This window comes from Hemibagrus wyckioides, linkage group LG10, assembly GCF_019097595.1.
Source record: "Hemibagrus wyckioides isolate EC202008001 linkage group LG10, SWU_Hwy_1.0, whole genome shotgun sequence".
Lineage (NCBI taxonomy): Eukaryota > Metazoa > Chordata > Actinopteri > Siluriformes > Bagridae > Hemibagrus > Hemibagrus wyckioides.
In genome coordinates this window covers 4877026-4900647 of record NC_080719.1, presented here as the reverse complement: position 1 = coordinate 4900647, position 23622 = coordinate 4877026, and the positions used below count along the sequence as shown (strand labels likewise).

At 39.0% G+C, this 23622-nt stretch overlaps 1 protein-coding gene across 1 annotated transcript in view; it reads right to left on the bottom strand.

Annotated features, from left to right (window-relative positions):
* Positions 1-23622, bottom strand: part of LOC131360499 (heterogeneous nuclear ribonucleoprotein L-like) — an 80486-nt gene that overhangs the window by 55722 nt on the left and 1142 nt on the right. The gene's annotated exons all lie outside the window — the stretch shown is intronic.

The following is a 23622-nucleotide window of genomic DNA, read 5'->3' as shown; positions in this document are numbered from 1 at the left end:
AGAGGGGGCAGTTTCACTGCAGTGAGTGGGAGGGGAAAAAACGCTCCTATGTGCTTGAAAAATGAGGCTAAATCCTTGTTGAAGCTTCAGCACTGTGCGCACGGTGAGCGGACTGGCCACTGCAATAACTCCCCCGATACGTCATAGCAAGGCGCAGTGTCCGGGGAAAAAGTGCACTAATGCAGCTCGGAGCTGACAGATCAGAGTCACGCTCAAAGAGGGCGCTAACGTGGCCACGGTAATCAACGCTAACACGGCTCGGACCATATCATCATCACAGCTGACCGAACCTTTACTCGCTGCTGGCTTACAAACTCCAGCCCGTGCTAAACCCGAGCTATTCGTCTTTACTAAACAGAGGCACGGCAGAGATTCTGACATTTTCACTAGCTAGGAGGGGAAACAGGGGAGGCTCGCTCCTTCATCAATCTCAATCTCAGACAGCAATTTCAGCTTAAGGTGAAAGGAAGCAGAATCCCACTTAAGTCTTTAAAAAGTGAAAACCGCACTGGGCTGCAGAAGTACTATAAAACAGATTAAAGTCGTCGGTGAAAAGCGAACACAACACCTGTGATATACGCCGAGCAAACGCTCATCCGAAAACGTGCTCGCTTTTGTTTTCTGAGCGTTATTAAAGTGATATTTCATCCTACAACAACATCACGCTCAGGAGCCAGAGCTTGGGACAAAAATACGGGTGAAGGTGATTACGCTGAATAAAAATCCTTGTTTGCATCTTAACACGTTGATGTTATTAGGAAAGCGCCATCATTTATGGTTATTGTCTGGATTATTAGATGGAAATCGCTTTAAACATCATGTAAAATAAAACTCTTTGCCGCATGCTGTTATAAGAAAATGATCAACATTACGCTGTGTTGTGGCTCTGTATATCTGTGTATATTTACACATTTGCTTGTTTGCTGATCATCTGAATTACATTAGGTAAATAAAATAATTCTTCTGTTTATTTCAAACATATATTTATTACAGCTTGTTGCCATAGAGACGTTAATTATGATTATTAATAACACCCACCGCTTTACTAGGAAAACATGTCCACGTGCTCAATCAGCCAATCAGATGGCAGCAGCGTAACGTAACCAGAAAACCATAGTGACAAAACAAAGCCATGAGTGTGAGTTCATATTCCCATTGAATGTCAGAATGGAGGAAAAAAAAAGTGTGATCTCGCTCTCAGAGAGTAGGTCAGAAAACGCTAGCCTTGCGGCTCATGTTGAAGAAAAGAGGTGTGAAAACCATGAGATAGCCAGTGAGCAGCAGCTCTGTAGCTAGAAACACTCTGGTGATGGAAAACCTTCAGGCAGATGAGCTACAATGGTAGTAGATCACATTAGGTTCCACTTGTATTAGCCAGGAGGAGATATCTAAGGCTACACTGGGCACTGGTTTAGCTAAACTAGCCTGCTGAAAAGATATCACCTGGTCAGTGAGAAACAATCGTGTCAGATATGTGGACACCTGACTGCCATGCCTACATGTGCTCATTCGAAAACAATAAGAATTAATATGAAGTTGGTCCTAGATGTAGGATGTAGTTTATCCTGCCATCCGTACTCTCATTCAACCCACACCTCCCCATATCTGAGCAAACCCAACATCCCATCAAACCCATCCATCCCCCTATCTGAACATATCCATCCTCCCATCCAACCCATCCATCCCTAATCTGAGCAAATCCATCTTCCCATCCGAACATCCATTTCAAACCAATCTATCCTCCCATCTAACCCATCCATCCACCCACCCGACCCGTTCAACTCATCCATCCTTTCATCTGAACCCATCCATCTTCCTATCTCATCCATCCTCCCATCCAACCCATCCTTCCTCTGATCTGAACTCATCCATCCTCCCATCTGGCTCATCCTTCCTTCTATCTGAACTCACCCATTATCCCATCCAACCCATCCATCCTCCAATCTGAACCCATCCATCCTCCAATCTGAACCCATCCATCCTCCAATCTGAACCCATCCATCCTCCAATCTGAACCCATCCATCCTCCAATCTGAACCCATTCATCCTCCAATCTGAACATATCCATCCCTAATCTGAGCAAATCCATCTTCCCATCTGAACATCTATTCAAACTCATCCATCCTCCCATCTAAACACATCCATCCTCCCATTCAACCCATCCATCCTCCCATCTAAACACATCCATCTTCCCATTCAAACCCATCCTTCCTCCATCTTGCACAAACCAACAGCTGGTCCAGAATTGAATTTCACAACCCTGATCAACATGGAAATGATTTTCAAATTCAGCTCACGAGTGCATGCAACTGCAGTTTCCCTCTCCACACACACACACACACACACAGAAAGAGAGAGAGAAACAGAGAGAAAGAGAGAAATGGGGGTTGTCACAGATTGAATTTTTTGTCCTACTTTTATAATTACACTATTACGTTCATGCTGAAATTTTTCCCTTGCTCACTTTGATGATCTTCACAGACCTTTTCTCTTACATTTCACGTCCCTCTTCCACCTTTCTTTCTTTCTTTCTTTCTTTCTTTCTGTCTGTCTGTCTGTCTGTCTGTCTGTCTGTCTGACTTCCTTCCCTCCTGCCTTTCTCAGTCTCTGAGCAGTAATACATACCCAAAGCTTGTTTTCCCTTCAAAGTCGAGCTTAATTCCAGCAGCACTTCAGCGCTCTTTGAACTGGGAGAATGATGGCACGTTTGATGGCACAATGAAGCTGCTTTAACCGTCGGAGGATAATAACACACTCCGGCTCTGGGAGCACATGAGCACAGAGACGCGACCGCATTCATCTCTGCTCTCGATCTTTCATTTCTCTTCAGAAACCATTAAGCCTCCCGCTATTCCTCTTCTTACCATGTTGACATCTACGGATTTTTATTTTTTTTCCCAGAATACAAGTGAAGGAATGTGTCTATCGATGTAAGCTTACAGAAAGCAGGAAATGCATTAAGATCTACATGACAGACTAATAAATTTACAAACTAATAAATTCTATTAACGTCACTGTGTGTGTGTGTTACTGCTGTCTGGTAAGCTCTTATTATACTCTTATTGTATTATCTGTATTGTTGCATAACATTTGAATATATTTATATGAAGATATTGATTTTTTTTTTTTTTCCAATAACACCTTGCCCCAAAATCTTTTGTTCGTCTTGGTTCAGCTATTTGCCAAGTTTTAAGTTATTAAAGATCAATACATTGTAAATTTGTAAAATTGTTAGCTAGCTATAGTTATAGTTAGTTTAATGTTGTGTAACGTCAAGCAGGTTAGTCCTTTCTATCTCATTTTTTAAGTCGTTCCCTCACCAGCCTCTCTTTTCTTTTTCTCTCTTATGACCAAAAAAAGTCACGTTACAGAGATACTGCACAGATCCAGGCTCTCCTATTAGAACAGAATTTACAAATAAATGACAAAGCACTGGAGACTCCTTCCAAAAAAAGCTGAATAAACGTCTCTACACAGAAAACGTTCCCAGTTTTCGATCCGTCCATGTTGAGCATCCACCATACACGCCTCTGCCTAAATTGTCACCATGGAAACATAGGAACCAGAGACGCCGTTGAAGAAAATGAATCAACACCTTCTGACCAATCAGAATGCCGGAATTCAGCGCCGTGGTACGAAACTGCTAAGAAATGCAGCGTCCTAAATGCAGACCACTCCAAGCGAGACATCTGTTGGACCAGAGAACAGTAAAATGTTGGGATGAATCCACTTTGATGCCGCAATCACGGAATGGACGTTTAATCCGTTAAGCTGAAACGTTGGTGAAATATTCGGTCCACTGTAACAGGAAAAAAAAAAAACGTAGACTGGAAAAATGAGCTTGTTTAGCAAATTAACTAGAGAAGCGAAAAGGTGCTTGAGAGAAGAAAAAACCCTCTGCAACAGATGGCCCTGCAATGCTCACGCTCAACTGATTATGTATTATGCATCTGATTTTAATTACGCAAATGCATAAACAGCCTAATCAAGCTTATAAGAGACAAACAAACCTTCTTTATCAACCGCCGCGCCTCGGTCGGATGACACCGAGGACGTAACTACCGTTTAAAAATAGGAAACACGCAAGTTATAAATGTGACCAGAAATAGCAGAAAGCTGCATGTGGGCTTGTTGTTTCTTCACTCCGGTGCTAAAACGGCTCTGCTGTTCTCCGACGCTAATTCAATGAATTTCCACCAGGACACAATTTGATTAGGAAAATTGCGGAAATTAATTATGGAGATTGGCACATTTCAAGCAGCGCTCCTCTGGTCCAGGAACATCAAAGGCGGAATGAGAAGAAGCACTGAGGGGCGAGCCAAAGAAAAGTACGCCGGCTGAGCTGCCGCAAAGGAGAAAAGGCACATTAGTCTGTGAGAAGAGTTAACCTCAGCCATCCACACCCACAGCAACACACACATGGGGGGAGGGGGGTGGGGAGAGGGAGTGCCTTGAGCTTACTCTCCCTCTTTTTAACACTGGATGAAAAAAAAAATCCACTTTTATGAAAAGTATTACACGGTAAGACCCAGAAGTACATTTCACCACGCTAGACTAGTGTCGCAGCTAGATATACCGGCGCGTGTGTGTAGAAATGACGGGCTATGTGATTAAAAAAAATGATTTTACATAATTCATGGAAATTTTGAACGCAGCCCATCTGTTACACTGCACAATGTATTAGCACATCTTTACTACATCCATCATTGAAAGCATACTACCACAGGACCAGATACTAGTGTGTGTGTGTGTGTGTGTGTGTGTGTGTGTGTGTGTGTGTGTGTGCGTTCACTTTACCGGGTTCACTTACTGATTCATTCTGTGCTGGTCACCTTTGATCGAATTTTTGTCTACTAAACTGACCTTCTGGACACTCTTCTGTAAATTTCCCATTGGGATGAATAAAGTATCTATCTATCTATCTATCTATCTATCTGTCTGTCTGTCTGTCTGTCTGTCTGTCTGTCTGTCTGTCTGTCTGTCTATCTATCTATCTATCTATCTATCTATCTATCCATACATCCATCTCTCTATCTATCAATATATCTATCTGTCTGTCTATCTATCTATCTATCTGTCCGTCCGTCCGTCTGTCTATCTATCTATCTATCTATCTATCTATCTATCTATCTATCTATCTATCTATCTATCTGTCTGTCTGTCTGTCTATCTGTCTATCTATCTGTCTGTCTGTCTATCTGTCTGTCTGTCTGTCTGTCTGTCTGTCTATCTATCTATCTATCTATCTATCTGTCTGTCTGTCTGTCTGTCTGTCGGTCTGTCTTTGCACAATTAATATCTTAACATTTGTACATTTTTGTACGTTTTCTTCTTGCTACTTGCGTAAACTCTCCACAGTTCCTGGGTTTTCAAAAACGCCCCCAAAAAAGTGTAATATTCTTGAAAAAAAATATAAAGATTAAAATAAATTATACAGAGTTAATTGTTTCTTTGCATTTTTTAAACATGAGCAATTTGTCATTTGTGATATTTTTTAATTTATTTCTGTAGAAATATTTATCCGATTCAAAAAGAAGTAGTAATAGGATAGATATTTTAACACCATGATTTTATTTTTAGCCCTGTTATTATGCTTCTCAAATACAAAAATTGTAAATAACACCTCAACTTTAAAAAAAATATATACCAGAATTAAAAGCAAAAACACTATTCAGTACCTACTAAATATTATTTCTAAATATTTAGGGTGAGGAAAGCGAGCCTTGACCTACTGAAGGAAATTTGCTACATAAACTCAGACCTTTTAAAGGTATTTTGCTATATTTCTGAAAAGCACTTTCACTGCTCAATAAAAAACGGTGCAAAAAAGGTCAACATTATAAAGCATTTTAAAGCAAATCTCTCAATTCTTTACTGCTCTATTCATATATTTACGAGACACTTATTAATATTGTGCAAAAAAAAAAAAAAAGATTCATTAAATGATTAAATTTTTTCTAAGCATTTTGGAGAACCTGCCTGAGTTCCACTGAAGACTGTGACTCTTGATTCAGTAACTGCAGGAAACCCTGAGAAGTGTGGTTATGTAATATGTTACCTCCTTAACTGACACACAAACTTTTTTTTCTGACGTTGAATATTTGTTGTAGTTAATATTTATAAATCTTAAATGCTGCTTACTGACCCAACAGTGAAGAAATAAACATCTAGGAGTAAATCTGTGTTAAAAAATGTAATTGAAGTGCCCAAGACTCTCGCACAGTACTGGATATATGAATACGATGATGATACGGCGTAGAAGGAGGATGATGACGGCGATGATGAAGAAAGGATTGCTCTCAATCCTCTGATGTCAGACACGGTTTGAATGCTAGCAGCCGTCAGAGGAATCGCAGCTAAGTAGGACAGCCAGCCAGGAGGTAGCGAGCCTTCAGAACTTCAGAGAGCCGTCTGGCCTTTCAAGATTTCACTGTGAAGGCAGATATCAAGATCAGAGCATGCACCAAGCTTGATGTGTCCCTGCGTTGCACGTCAGGACTCATCAAGTCACTTGAGGTAACAGAGCGAATGTCAGCCTGTCCTAGGTGCGACGCAGAGGGCGTACGTTTATAGTAAAAACACCTTGCGTGGACGGTATGAACCATCCACATGCTGCATTTAGCCACTGGATTATGTGATGTGGCTAAAAAAGACTCGTTTGTGCTCTAGGAATGTTTTCCTGCACAACACAAACTGCTAAACTATTACACAAGCTGCACTATTTCACACATTTACTATATTGGTCAACTCTGCACTTTAACCCACACACCACTAACCCAGCTTCATACACCTCTCTGCACTTCCGTTGAAGTCCTGAACATGTTCACTATATTTAGGCTTATTGGTCTTCTTATCATATTAATCATCACACTTTGAAAAGTGTGGTCAGTTCAGTTAGCTATGGTCAGAAAGTAAATCTCCAACACTGAAAACTGTATAATACCTCATACCTCATGTCGGGAGGTATGAGTTTACCGGCAACAAAGCTACTTATTTCCCAAAAGAGGGCTTATCTGCTTGAATGCCGCCTGTTATGAGAAGTTCCTGTCATGATAAAATCGTTACCAATACTCTGAATCTTATCAAGGTCATGTGCGTTAAACCTGATCCCTGGTTTCGGAAATATAACTGTCAGATTTATTGTCTGTTGTTTCTGCAGCATTTGTGTAAATATAAGATAAGATAATATAACCAGTAATGACTTATGAGACGTTTTTTTTTTTTTTAACTAGTAGTTTACATTCTTCACACAAACATCATAATTTAATTCCAAAATAAAATTAGCATAACTGAAATTAACTGTAAATGTTGACAAAAATTGAACTCATGTGCCTTGATAGAAATATACAAACCCAGCATATGTTGTTAAAACAGATACGTACAAATTAAGCAAATTTGTAAATATTAGTAAACAGTGTGTTACTGAAAACCCAATACGAATCGATTTGAGGAATAAATGCGAATGAAAAGCTTTTTTTTCTTAGCAAAGGTTTCCGATGAAATGTTTTTCTCACGGTCTGGCCTGATTCGAGCGTCTTCTTGTGCTCTGGATAACGGGAAAAGCACGGTTCTGCAAACATGCTGCACATTTCCTGCAAGCGAACGCTTCAGCATGCATGATAACCCTTTTTGTCTAAACACGGCAACCATTTCATTCGGCCGCGCTAAACTCAATTACATTCGTCTGCAATATTTTTTTACGGCTCGGGAACGAGTGCAGACAGAAAGGAGCATTCAAAAAACCATCCAGACACATCTGCGCGGTCTGAAGAGCCACTGGCTGGCTGGTCAATAAACGCTAACAATTTTACCAGACATTCTAATGTTTGTCTCTGGACTGGTTGAGCAATTGTTTACTGAAAGCTCATGGTCATGTACTGTAAGTCGGACACTAAAAAGGAAATAAGGAAAGGAGAAAAAACAGGCATAAATGTTTTTTTTCTTAACTTAATAATGATATATTCTATCAAATCAACATATCTGATCTCTCAAATACCATGAGCATAACACAGCACTTCAGATCATTTCATTTTCATATACTTCACTGGTAAAGCTAGCCAGATGGCTAATCTGGCAAGACTTCTGTTTCAATCATATCTATGAATAGCTATAAATGTTAACTTATATGAGCTAATCTAACAAGACTTCTGAGAGAAATATTAAATTGTACTCATAAATGAGCATGCACTTCAGTGGTAAAGCTAGCCAGGTAGCTAACCTGACAGGATTTCTGACAAAAATGTTAAATCATATCTATGAATAGATATACATCACTAGTCTAGCCGGCTAGCTAACATGTGCTAACCTGTGAAGAGTTCTGAGAGAAATATTAAATTGTACTTATGAATTTTCATACACTTCACTGATAAAGCTAGCCAGATGGCTAATCTGGCAAGATTCCTGTTTCAATCATATCTATGAAAAGTTATAAATGTCACAGGTCTAGCTGGCTAGCTAACTAACATGAGCTAATCTAACAAGACATGTGCTAACCTGAGAAGATTTCTGAGAGAAATATTGTGCATGCACTTCACTGGTAACGCTAGCCAGGTGGCTAGCCTGACAAGACTTCTATGTTAAGTCATGCAAATGAATATTTATTCATGTCATTGGTCAATCTGGATGACTAGCTAGCTAACAGCGATAGCAGTTATAATTATAAAAGTTCATAGCATTCACAGTTAAAGCTAATGAACTAGATTATGTAACCCAACCTGACAGGATTTCCGAGAGATATTTTTAAATAACAATTCTAAATGTTTATATCATTCACTGGCGAATCTAATGTGCTAACTAACCTGTGCTAATCTGATGTCATTTCTAAAAGTCATACTCAAGAATTATTCATTTACTTCCACGATAAACCTAGCCATCTGTGCTTTCATGGTTATATGCAATCTCTGTCTAGATGGTTAGCATACAACACATTTCTGAGAAAAATGACTTTGATTTTAAGTATGTGACCACAGAGATGGCATTGTGTGTCTTCACTGACCGCATGAAAATGAGTGTTATCAATTAGATGATAGTGTTTGAGATCATACTTTACAGAACCTTGAGATTTAATAGATATAGAATATATAAAAAATACAAGCACACCAGAAAGCCTGTTTCAGGGAAATATTAAACTGTACTCATGAACCAAAATACACTTCACTTATAAAGCTAGCCAGGCAGCTAACCTGACAGGATTTCTGTTTAAATCATATCCATGCATAGTTAGAATGCCACTGGTAAATATAGTTAGCTAGCTAACGTGCTAATATTAAATTGTATGAACCCGTGAATGAAAATACACAACGTGACGGGATTTCTGACAGAAACTACATTTCAAATTGAACATTCGCATCAACTAAATAAAAACAAACCAGCAAACATACATTTACTATGTTGTCACAAAGCAAGTAGTCTACTTTTATAAAAATACAAGCACACCAGAAAGCATGTTTCAGGCACTGAAATCTGGAGTGTTGCGTTAATATTTCCGAGCACACCACAGGCTATTTTCGGTCATGCATGAACTTCAAAACCACACACCAAACCTGTGTCATACAAATGCGTTTCCTTTATTATTATACCAAACTTAGAATAGACAATAATTGCCGGAATTATTTTTTTTTACAGCTTACTGAGTTCTATTAAAAAGTTAAAACGAAAGATATAAAGCTAGCATTCATGTATTGTGAAGCAGATTAGTCAGTTTGCACACCGCTCCAATCCAATCTCTGATACTGATAACAGCTTAGCCAACAGTTATCACCAACACCATCATACATTTAGGTCATCATACATCATAGGTTTGTAGGCCTCAAAATGCATTCGTGTAGATTTGCAGAGGGGTAAAGACAACGTAAGGACATTTAGCCCACATTTTCAAGGCAGTTATTGGTATGACAAAGATGTATGAATCATTCAGTTCCTCTTATAAACTAGTTCAAAACTAATTCCCTAGAAATATGAAATTTGTTTTAGGCAATATGGTAGGCATTTCTCTCCAAACTGAATTAAAAATAAAGCTGTGAGAAAAGGCACAAACAATAACTCCATTCCCAATCCAAAACGTAATCTTAGTAAGGTTTCCTTAAAGATTTCTTCATGAGAATTGTTAGAAGAAAAATTATAACATTAGGGAAGTAGACCTATCACTTCAGTAAATTCATTTTCCTCATTTTTCTCTCAAGACAGTCTGAGAGAACATTTAAAAAAAAAAAAGAAAGAAATTACGATTATAATAAAATTTTAGACACTTTATATGTTAATTTAATATCACTCTCTTTAAGCGTATGATGCTGTAAGCAGATACCGTGAGAATGACTGTAAATTCAAGCTTCCATTTTGTACGAAGCCCCAAGCTTCAGACTGTGTGACAATATGTTATATAATCAAAGCAGGTATATTGTATAATGTCTGACCCTTTTATGCCAGAAAATTCTATACATGTTTAAAAAAATCCTGTTTTTTAACTTTGTAGTGTTGTCTGAATAATAGCCCAGTATACCTTAGCTATCTGTATTTAAAAATATTATAGCATTAAGTGCGTTAGCATAAAAAAGAAAGCATTCATACTTTCCGAGTGTGAATGGAGGAACAGCTCAGTGATGTTGTAACATTTGGTGAGCGAAGACATGAAGCAAGAGCAAATTCAAGGGTCCATGTTAGGGGTAGAGTGTAAAGTAGAATAATTCAGAATCAACCACTGAGACTCAATTGCACTACAGTAATCCCCCGTTTATCACAGAGGTTGCATTCCCACGATAAACGAAAATCTGCGATACACGGACGCCACCCCCAAATGCTTTTTATTTATTGTTTAAGCCGTAAATGACCCTCCCACACTCTTTAAACACACGCAGAAAACATTTGCAAGCATATAGTGAGATGAATTTTGGGTAAATTCGTAGAAATATCACATTTATAGTGAGTACTGTATGTATGTATGTTCCTTGCCAGAACACTCGGGACAGTGACACGCGAAGAACTGGGATGCTGGAGAATTCTGTTTCCCTTTCCCCAACTGCATGCATAGCCAGCAGCCAATCACCAGACCAGACCCGTTCCTCCATCCGTGCTGTATTTTGATTTTCAGCATCCCCGCACCGCGCTTTCCTAAACAGTGCTACGCTGTACAGTATTTGATATATTATTAACATTTTACTTTATTTTAATTAATGTTTGTATTTTGTAATTAATAATTATTATTAATTATTATTATTATTATATTATTAATTATTATTAATATTATATTAATTTATTAATAAATTACCTTATGTCAACATACAAACAATTCACTATAAGGTTTGGGGATACTGCGATATACCGGGAAAATCCACACCAAATTTTGTTATGTTCAAAATAAAATTCCGCGATATAGCGGGGGATTACTGTATTAGACTTTGCACTGAAAAAGTGAAACAGCTGAAAGTAAATATCATAGACATATTAATCAAGGGCTAAACATAGAGCAGGGATTGTAGGGATATGGTAGCTGGGTGAAGGTGTTGGATTACTGATCAGAATGTTGTGAGTTCAAATCCCAGGTACACCAAGCTACCTCTGCTGGGCCCCTGAGCAAGGCCCTTAACCCTTGCTCAGTTGTATAAAATGAGATAAATTGTAAGTCGCTTTGGATAAGGACGTCTTCCAAATGGCATAGTTGTAAATGTAAACATAGAGCAGGTGCACACAGTAGGATAACAAACCAGGGACAGGACTAAAACCTAAACAATAGCATATGGCAAAAAATTGAGCAAAAGTACAGAGCATAAGCAGTGCAGTTGAGAAGAAGATCATTGTAATTTTGTTTTATTAAGAACACAATATGTGAACACAATAAATTTAAGTGATACTGGGTTGGATTGGGTAGGGATGGGCAATACGATATGGGCAAAGAATATCATATGTACATTTCTGGCATATGGCAAACGCCCTTATCCAGTGTGACTTACATTTTTATACAATTGAGGGTCAAGGCCTTGCTCAAGGGCCCAGCAGTGGCAGCTTAGTGGACCTGTGATTCAAAGGCCAACACCTTAACCATTAAGCTACCACATACCATCACACCATAGTTATATGATATCTGACACATGACTATGATCATCATTGTATTATTCAGGTTTGCTAACAACCGAGTATCTACAAAAACAAAACAATTATGTAGCTCTTCCATGTGAATAACAGACTTTGCTATTTCATTCACAGATTGTTGAAAAAAAGTCCCAATAATATGTAATAAAAAGTGTGTCATTAGGCAAATTCTTGCAATATTGATATTATACTGTCATACTGCCCAATCACAGTGGAACAATAAAACTTTAAAAACATTATTCACTATTGTTTACTTTGATCTGTCTATGGGTTTGTGGACCATGAATGCTAATTAAGATGAAAAAGTATGTGTTTGCAATTTTAAGGAATTTTTAAGGAAATCAGAAGCCCACAAATGTCTTCCTTTAGTTTGACAGCAAGACCTTCTTGTAATGAAATTCATGTTTGTCTTTAAATGTGTAATAAACAAGCATGTGGTTGCTACTTGAAGCATCTGGGATTATCCCAGAACGTCTGGTCTGACTTATTCCAGCCACAGTAAATTCTATTTAGTCTCAAGCCTTGGTTTTATTTGTGGGGGGAAAAAACAGTAGTGCATTTATCTGTGGTTTGATCCTATAGCTGATGTGCTTACTGTGGCTGGCAGCTTCAGATAACACGTCTCAGTAAATCGGCATTCGAAAAGCTTATATAAGGGCCCAGAAGGACAGCTAGTTTAGCTAACATTTGGTTATGCTAAAAGACAAGGAAGCAGTGCGGCATATTTCCGTTTGAGTCTGATTCATTTGGATACACGTTTGTTTCACTTTTACATCTTTGCTAAACGTCTCACCGTAATTGCAAATGTTTTATGTGGTGAAGTTTACCTGGTTATTTGTGCAGCATGCAAATAAAACGTAGAGGAAAAACAAGCAAGCAGAATTAGCGACAATGTCGTGAGTGTAATTTATGCTGAAGTTATGACATGATTATTTTTAGTCAGAGAATAAACTAATGTGTTGGATCAGTGTGAACGACTTACATTTTGTTTGATGACGTGTTGCATGTGTTGTAAGGCAGGAAAACTATAGTTTTCCTGTGATAAAGATCAAAACTAAGCGAGCTCACAAAACACACACACACACACACAGAGTAGTAAAAGACAAGAAAGAACTCATGCGTAAGCAACTGCAAAGGAAAGGTGCTTGCAAAACACTCACACGCACACACATGCACACCATGCAAGACCAGCTCCCTTTACAGAAGATACCTAAACAGGACCCGAGATGTCTAGTGACCTGAGATAGAATATTATTTTAAACAGAAAGTCATATACTAATGAGTTCTACACACACTGCAGAAATAAAAGCTGTTGCACTGCAACTTTTCTGCACTTTTGACCGTTACATCCCATTACACAAGATTTTAATCTTAAAGAAAAGACGTCTTGCAACACTTATTATTGCAACCAGGACAGGAAAACAAAAGACAAACCCTGACCTATAGCGCTAAATCATGTCCACGTTAATACATCTGCCCTTCTATCTTGTCGATTTAGTAAAAACACATTCAGATTGTTTCACAATACCCATGAGATGTTATGATGCAGCCTAGCATGTTGCAAGTTTTTAACCACCGATTATTTTTCAATAGTTGTGTCTTATTCCTCTTATATGACACGCTATACTTTTATTTTCAAATTTAGCGTTAAGAAAACAGGCTAGCTTGAGGCAGCTATAGTAGCTTCCTTCACCAGACTTTCTTTTTGCTCTTTCATGAAGTTAATAAGAAATGTTTTTTTTTTTTTTAAAAAAAAACCCATCTCTGTCCTGAAACTTTTCTTGTCCTGAACACTGACACTTTTTCAGAAGTATACTGCTCAAAAAAACACTTAAATTGCACTTATATACATGGTGTAAGGAACTAAGTGATGTGACTGTGGTCAATAAAAACCAAAATCATCAATCCTCTAAGGTTTGGCTGGGTTTAAAATCACACCCAAAATAAAAAATAAAAAAATCAAGTCAAAAATTGAAATTACAGAATTGAATTATGAACTTGCATGAATTTCATCAGAGCATGTTATTAAGCAGTCCAGACATCTGGGCTTGCTCCTGATGAGATAAAGCAGGGTTCCCCAACCTTTTTTGTACCATGGACCGGTTTGATACCGGACAATTTTTCCGTGCCCGGGGGGTGATTGATAGGGGGAGCTGTCTGGTGGCATTTGTTTTTGGGTCATTTTAGTGTCAGGTAGCTTGCGGACTTATGCTGAGTTCACACTGCACGATTTTCAGAGTGGTCGGATCACTGTTGCTTTAATACTGCACGACTATCTAGGGTAGCATTCAGTCGCTGCTGTGTTCACACGGCACGATGGATCGGCGACAGGAGCTTTCACACTGCTTGACTTCACAATAGGAAGAATCGCCGACAACTCTCTCTGGTCCGCAAACTGCGTTTCACAACCAAACGCACGCATGATATGATAATGCGAGATCACACGTGAGATGAACGGTAAATGGAACCCTGCAAGAAGTTCATGATCCATATGGTCAGTACGGGGAACAAGGATCATGCGTTCTGCATAACTGAACAAATGAATAATTTTGCAGAGTGCTGCTGCTGATGCTGCTGCTGAACCTATAAACTCTATTCAACTATAATATTGTGCTCCAACTGAAGCCATGCTTGCTGATATTGTGGTCTATATCTCCTCCCTGAACTGCCCACTGCCTTGTATCTCGCTCGCTCATTGGCTGTAGGTCATCGCCGAGGTATTTTTCAGTATGAACTCTTTTCACACTGCAGGATTTTGAGTCGCTGACAGGTCCAGATATTTAGCCAATATCTGGTTATGGTTCTAATATCTAATTATGCCAAATATTTCACAGGCTTCGGCGACTTATCAGCGATTCTCTCAGATCGCGTCTTTGGTAATTTACACTGCGCGATTGTCACTCACGGGAACAAGGTATGATTAGTGTCTGATTTCGGGCATTTTCTGGTGATTTCGCAAAACCTGTCAGCGACTGAAAATCATGGCTAAAATCGTGCACTGTGAACTCGGCATTTCTGATGTATGGAAAAACCCGCAACTGTGTCAAATGGGGGAGTGAGGCGTGGGTGGAAGTGGCAATTTTTTCAAAATAAAATTTGTTTATTAGTCTGTTGTTTCTTTGGAGCCTGATACCATATGATCCCTGGCCCGGTACTGGTCCTTCCAGACCTGGATCAGGGCATCAGTGAGCTCCTGGACAGTCTGTGGTGCTATTTGGAGGCCCTGATACATAAGATACCAGATGTTCTCAATTGGATTCAGGTCTAGACATTTCCATTTCTGGCATCTGGCAGACACCCTCATCCAGAGCAACTTACAATTTATCTCATTTACACAACTGAGCAATTGAAGGTTAAGGGCCTTGCTCAGGGGCTCAGCAGTGGTGGACCTGGGATTCAAACTCACAACCTTCCGATCAGTAGTCTAACACCTTAACCACTAATCCCCCTAGAGAACATGAGGGTCAGTCAATCATCATCTAGAAACTACCTACACACTTTGGCCACATGAGGTCTGGCACTGGCATGTACCAAGAGGAACCCAGGTCCCACTGCACCATCCTAAGTTCTGACAAAGGATTTCATCCCAGTACCTAACAGCAGTAAGGGTACCTCTGGCTAGCACATGAAGGCCTTTACATCCCTCCAAGGATATTCCTCCCTTGACCCACCACCAAACCAGTCATACTGTCTGATGTTACAGTCAGCATGATGTTCCCCATGGCATCTCCAGACTCTTTCATGCCTATCACATGTGTATTGTGTGAACCTGCTCTCATTCATAAAGAGAACGGGGCACCAGTAGTGGACTAGGGTTCTCTGGCACATGTTCTCGAGGTTGTGGGAACACAGGTCCCTCTAGAGGATGTCAGACCCTCATGCCATCCTCATGAAGTCTGACAGTTTAGCCAGAAACATGCAAACCAGTAGCCTGATGGAGGTCATTTTCTAGAGCTCAGAGCTCCTTCTGTTCCTCCTTGCAAAAGGAGAAGATAGAAGCCCTGTCCAGCTCTCCTCATGTAACAGCCCATCTCCCAGCATCTCCTCCATGGTCTTTAAACGCTGCTGAAAGACCTTCTTGTGAGGACACATATGGATGTGCCATCCCAGAGAAGCTGGACTACCTGTACAACCTGACCGGGTTGCAGTTACTGCCTCACGCTACCCTAAAAAAACAAAACACAAAACTGGACACAAATCAGTCATAAGTATAAAGAGAGAGCAATTGTCCATGGCCACCAGCTGCAAAACCATTTCCTTTTTTGAGGCTGTCTTGCTGTAACCTCTCCAGTGCACCTGTTGTCTCTTTCATTTACACCAAAGCATGTGAAACTGATACACAATCACTTATGCTTCCTAAACAGACAGTGTAGTTTGAGCGGTGTCGTTAAAAAAATCTTCACTGGAGCTGTGTTTCTAAGTTATTAAACAGCAATCATTTAAAAAACACAGTTTATAACTTGCTTAGATTACATTACGTGGAGCTTAGATTAGCTGTTGCTATGGAAACCGTAAGGTATCATACCGAACACGTGAATATAAACATGTGACATGGAGCCAACACTACAGACGGAATTGCTGTTACAGAAAATCAGTCGATGGTGTAAACAACTTTAAAAAATTAGGTTTCTAAGTATCCTAAATAGGTAAAACCTTAAGTTAGATTGCTAGCACTTCTGAAGAATAGTATTAAACATTATTATTATTATTATTATTATTATTATTATTATTATTATTGGGTGTTATTTGTTTGGTTTCAGTTCCTGTAATTGTCTTAATAGATAAAAAATAATTTTGGAATTTAAAGTAACTTCCATTGTGTTTACAGTCACTGGTTACAATGTTTTGTTGATCAAATATATTGTTGTACTGGTATACTGCACATAAAAACCCCCTGTTTTATCCTGAAAAAGTCATCTTTCGCCCCACTGTACACGTCTTTGGATGGAATGCCAATAAAAATGAATGTGCACCCATTTCAGGCCATTTAAACACAGCTCTACGGTGCAGGTCCACTTCCCAAATCGACCGGTTCGACAAAGACAGAGAGATGTGACATGTTTAAAACGTGGAAGTATATTCGCCTGATATATATTTGATGCGAGCCCCACTGCGCCTGTAAGCCGAAACAAAATCATTCCTCCATTTTCTCCCATCAGTGTCATAACGAGCTCCTGAGAAGAACGAGGCAGGCGTGCCGTCGAAACCTCTACTGCAGCCCATCATATCTGTGCATCTGAAGCATGCACATCACTGGCTTCCAATCAATACTTAATTTCAAGACCAGGTCGACCCTGCTTCCTGCAGAATCATTGAGTGCATCAGCGCGGCTGTGTTTTAACCTCCCCTCCCTTGCCGCTCGGACTGGTTCAGGTATACGTGTTCAGTTATTTTTAAAACAAACCTACGCAGCATTTGATTAACATTAACAATTTCTAACCAGCTATTACTGAGCACCTGTGATATAAAAGGCTTAACTAGTCTCAAGGTGTTTGTGGCATACTTAACCCTTGTATGACCTTATTGTGCTGTGATATAAACGAGGATTCTTATATATTAATGATAAGTCTTAATAAATGAATAAATAAAATAGCACAGAGCAGGTGAACACAACAGGATAACAAACCAGTGACCCAAACAATGGCAAGCGGACGTCTTAAGGTTTCCTTCCAGATTCTTGAACATAAACAAATATGAGGGGTTTTTTTTTTTTTTTTTTTGCATTATAGGTCTTGTTTTGTTTTGTTTTAAATCTTATATTTACAATCCATGTCACTTATTTGTCCCTGGGATTGTTCAAAATAGAGGCAGACAACATTAAACCGGATCAATCCGCAGTCATAATCGGAACAGCAAGCAAAGGTTAACGCCAGAAAACACTAACACAGAAGAGCTGCTTTTTTTCTTCTTTTTTTTTTAGAAAATGCAAGAACCATAATCGATGTCAACAGCGGGGGTCAAAACATAGCCAGACAGCTTTAAACAAGATCAATCCGTTATTACATCAGACCAGCTAGTGAGGCTTCAAACCTGGGAAAACACAGGAGTAGAAAATAACACATAACAGGTGAACTCAGTAGGGTAGCGGAGCAACAAATCAAAGGCGTATGGAAATGTAAACAAACCGCATGGGGTAAATGAAAAATAAAAGCATGATTCTTTACATTCTAGTGACGATTTGTTGCCTTTTTTCCATCTCACTCAGGCTCATGAGACTGTATATAAGATGACAGTCGTATCCCCTATGTCTCTGAATGGAGGAAATGGGCGTGGCCAAACTCATCTAACCTATTCATCATTACAACAACAACAAAAAATTACTGGAGTCTGATTTCATGGTTCTATATGCGATTGCTAGCGTTTTTACCTGTTAACAAGGTAACTAAACAAATAAGTTATTAACTGTAACTAAGTTCATTATAACATTTAAGTAAAATGATATAATGTGCTCAACAGCAGACTTCCTGTATAATGAAGTCGTCTTCATAAATAACACACAGTGTCATTTCTGTTCATCCATCTATACATTTTCTGTAGATCAGGGCAACCTGGACAATGTAGGCAACCCACTTTAGGGCAAAATCATGCACACACAAACACCAGACAAAAAAAGAGACACCACTCAGCCTACATCACATGTTTTTGGGCTAAGGGAGAAAACCAGTGTACCCAGAGGAAACACCTGAATCACACAACACGCAAAAACCACACACAGGGTAAAGACGTGAGTTAAACCCCCAGCATTCATAATGTGAGGCAAAAATGCTAACATCTAAGCCACTGCATTCCACCCATGTTCCATTTTCTTCATCTCTCCTTTTTGTGAGATGAGCGTCTTAATTTTTTGAAAGCGAAGACATTCGTGGCTTTATCAGCTCGGCAGCGCAGAAAAAGTAAAGCTAAGATACATCAGACGGCAGATTCATGCGAGATACAAAACAAGCAACACATTTTGCTGAGCGTCACGCTGCAGTGACGGCACTTTCCGGCAGTCATTTAATTTGTCGGACCTGATAGATATTACGCAACTTGGATTCACGATTCCTTATTCCTTACTGTCAATCTACTGACTAATACTACTTTATAATCAGGTCTCATTTTTATTACAACATAACATTATGACCACATGCCTATTATTTTGTTGGACCCCTGACCTGTTATGCACCTTTCTATCCGAACCAGCATAAACTTCTTCAGCAACTTGAGCAACAGTAGCTCGTCTGTTGGATCGGATCACACGGGCCAGCCTTCTCTCCCATGTGCATCGATGAGCCTTGACCACCCATGACCCTGTCGCCGGTTCACCACTGTTCCTTGGACCACTTTTGATAGATACTGACCACTGCAGACCGGGAACACCCCACAAGACCTGCAGTTTTGGAGATGCTCTGATCCAGTGGTCTAGCCGTCACAATATCAAACTCTCCTTACGCTTGTCCATTTTTCCTGCTTCTAACACATCAACTTTCAGGACAAACTTGCTGCCTAATATATCCCACCAACTAACAGGAGCCATGATGAGGAGCTCATCAGTCTTATTCACTTCACCTGTCACTGGTCATAATGTTATGCCTGATCGGTGTATATACAAATAAGACAAATACATGGGTAATTTATTTTTATGTTATTTTTACAGTGATAAAGAAAGAAAACCTTTCTGCTAAAAATACGAGGATCATAAAATTATTATCGACAACGCTGATGTTTTTCTAAGACTATAAACAGCGATCTTTCCCCAAGAACCTAAGAAGGAACTGAACATTTTATTCCTATCCAGAATCCATTGTGATTTTCACGAGCAGATGTTGCTTCTCGCACTTCAAATCGTTTTTTTTTCCCGCAACATACCGTATTCCTCTGTTATACTGTACATCTAGAGAATTTTTTTACACCCCTCCAGCAACCGCACGATCACAGATGCTTTTTAACACACTCTCAAACATCGAGCTGCTCTGTGTCGTCTTACCGTGTTTCCACACTGTGTTTACTAAGAGCTCGTTAATGAGGAAAAAGGCCTGAATAAGCCGGCCATTAAAACTCTAAGTAGAGCTACAGGTTGTCGATAAAGCCTCATTTTATATTCGCATACCCTACGATATTATGAGTCCGGATTTCTGTAAACAAATTTGCTTATGCTCAAAATTCACAGCCTTTGGAACATTGTGCTGAGAAACTAAAACCATATGAATAGAGTTTAATGACGAACATTATCTGCAGGATTGCTGTGCTGTTCGAAGTAAAGCGGACAGATTCGTGACGCAAGGTGGCCTACTTTTTAAAGACCGATGCAGTAAAATCAAAAACGGTTATATTTCAGTGTCGTTTTTTGCTAAACTACTGAAAGTAGATAACGGTTTGCAAGTCATTATGAAGGCGCTGTAGTTAATAACAGCTTTTATGCAGTGTTTATAACACTTTTTTTTAGTTATAAATCTACCCACAGTGCAAAATAATGCACAATAAAGCATTACTTTTTAAAAGATAAAAATAAAAAATCGATAACACCCTGATATCAAGGTCATATATTTTTTTAAAGAAATATAAAATTCATATCTAGTTACAATGCCTTCACAAGACGTTATTAATGAAGTTGCACATTATAGCTACCTTTATTATGCATTATGAATGGTCAATATTATTTATTATTTAGAAGTGTTCATAACAAATAAACCCACTTACACTATTTTCTTCTTTAATAAATGATAAAATAAAAAGTTTTAAACCCTGCTTATTATGTATTCAGATAAAATAATATTTTGTTAACTTTTTTAAAAAATTTACAGTAAAAATTAAAATCTGTTATGGCTTTTTAGAAATAATTAGAAAGCTAATTAATCTAATGCATGAAACACATGGTATAATTAATATAATAAATAACTGTATATTTACAGGTGAATAATATTATTTTTATTATTAATATTAATAATAATAATAATAATAATTTCAATATAAAATCTATGACTAATATAACAGTAATATAATTTAACATATTATAACTAGGAAATCACCGGACTGCACAATTTTAGACCCAAATATTAACGTGATTATAAAAACAATTACTGTAAAAAACGAAGAGGCTACAAGATCATACATTATGTACAACAACAAAAAAAAAAAAACTTATAAATAATTAACACACTAAATCTTGTCGTCTACACCATAATCCATTTACTGAAAGTGACTAAGCTAAATATTTATCCTACTCTAAATAAATGAAGATCGAGAAAACCATCTCATTATAACCAGACCGAGACGAGACGTGTTTATGTGAGCGGGATCGTATGACTGCTCTGAGATTATGACCTCAGATAATTACAGCGATTCGATGTTTATGTGGTTATAACGACAGGTGCAATTATTATTCCAATACTGTAAATAATTCATGTGATTCCAGCTCGACTTGTCGTGATTATTAATGCACTTTTTCTTAGTGTGTGGCATCAGTGACTGTCGCACCAGGGTTGTTTCTTGTAAGCGATCGGCGCTCGGTCAGGGTGGCGCGCACGGGCGAGGAGGAAAAACACTCGCTCAATCGTTCATTAGTCATCCGTGCCAACCTACAACCATCAAACAAAGAGAGACCCAGATGCCGAGAGAGCCTCGAGAGACACGGCCACGAGAGACAGAGAGAGAGAGAGAGAGAGAGAGAGAGACAGAGAGAGAGAGAGAGAGAGAGAGAGAGAGGAGGACGATGCAGCACCTTGCTCACTGCACTCTCATCTCACTCCCATTTGCACTCGCACAAAAAGTGGGCAGATCAAAGACGCAAACCGAATCTACAACTGCCTTGCTATCTCCGACCCATGATTCATTGCTCCAAACATGTTTTTTTCACTGAAATGCGGATAACACCCGGCCCGCCTGCACCTCCTGCTCTGCTTTCGGTTTGATCTGTAAAATCTGTGAGAGAAAAAAGTGTCGTTTCTCTCGTGTCTGACCCGAAATGATGCTTTTCATTCCTCTGGAAGCCACAGGGAGCATGAACGGAGAGGTGTTGCTTTGTTGTGACTATGGCTTTTCTTTCTGTACGTCAATAAAAGAGACATAAACAAGGATAAAGAGCTATTCTACAGATGGCTGACAGAGAGAGAGAGAGAGAGAGAGAGAGAGGAGATGGAGCACGAACGTTAGCTCAAACCTCATATCAGGGCCTTGGGCACGGCCATTAAGACTCCATCGCTAGATCTGTGTGTGGATTAGATTCTATATAACTTGGGGATGAATAAATGTAAATGTGAGTGAGTGACTCGGTAGTAGACATATATAAAAATTATTGTGAGTATCGTGTGTGTGTGTGTGTGTGTATGTGTGTTGTTTGAGTGTAATAAACATCTTATCACCATAGCTCAGGAGAAGCTACCGTCTAATGAAGCATGTATAATCTTTATCCCCAACAACTATTTACCCTGTTTATGAGAACTTTAACAAACCAAAAGAAACAGTAAACACTTAAAGAGACAGACGCATCCCTGTCTACTGACAAGCTCCAAAACACAATTAACTTCAATGTACAAAGCAATCATGGCCTTACGTAGCTGGTACATACTGATATAATCCACAGTCACTTTTACGAAGTAATCTCGCCACCATGTACTTTTCGTCTGAATTCCATCCTTCATTTTCATGTAATGATGTATGACCGTGTACATGTGGTCCTAGATCGGATCCATATCTGATAAGCGGCCGTGTGACATGAAAGAGAACAGTCACAGAATTTACGGCTTGCGATGGAGTGCCATGTACAGACTATGCTTACTATTATTCCTGCTTAAACAAATTTTTTGACAATATAGTGCACAGATATAGAACAGGAATTACTTATAAATCACACTATTCAGTGTGACAGCGTTATGAAATATCGAAATTCTCCCACTGCGGGATGAATAAAGGTTTATCTCATCTGATCTTATTTCCCTTTTTGAATCTGGTTCCTCCATATTTCGTCTTTGGAAACTTTTTTCTCACCGCATAAATAATAATATAATTTTGAATAAATGTCAATTTAAAATCGTACACATTTTGGTAAAGGTGCTTTGTGACAACGTGGAATAAAATAAGGATTGAACTGACTTACACGGATGGAGTAAAATGGGGGAAATTAATCAATTCAAGCAAAGCTGGAAGGAAGGAATCAGACGTGTTTCAAAACATTTGCTCGAGTAACGATCACGTGCAGCAAGAAACAAACCGAGGCTTAGAAGGAGATAAAATATTACAATACTGTGATGCTTGAGCTAACTAACTAGTGTATCCATTTGTTGCTTCGTATAAAATGGATAAAGACAGATTAGGCTGACTTGCAGTTACAGATACGAACCATCAAGATCACATCCAAAGGAGAGTTGTGCAGTAACGTGAGCTTTGACAACTAATTTGAGATCTTAAACAGGTCCAGTGTTAAACTGTAGCCAGGGGTCACGTGACGTCTCACTTAACGATGTACTGGGATGAGTATGGGGGTTGATGCTTGGACTGGATCGCTGAACTGGATGTGTTTTGCATTTTATATTGAATGGCATGCTGCACATCACGCGCACT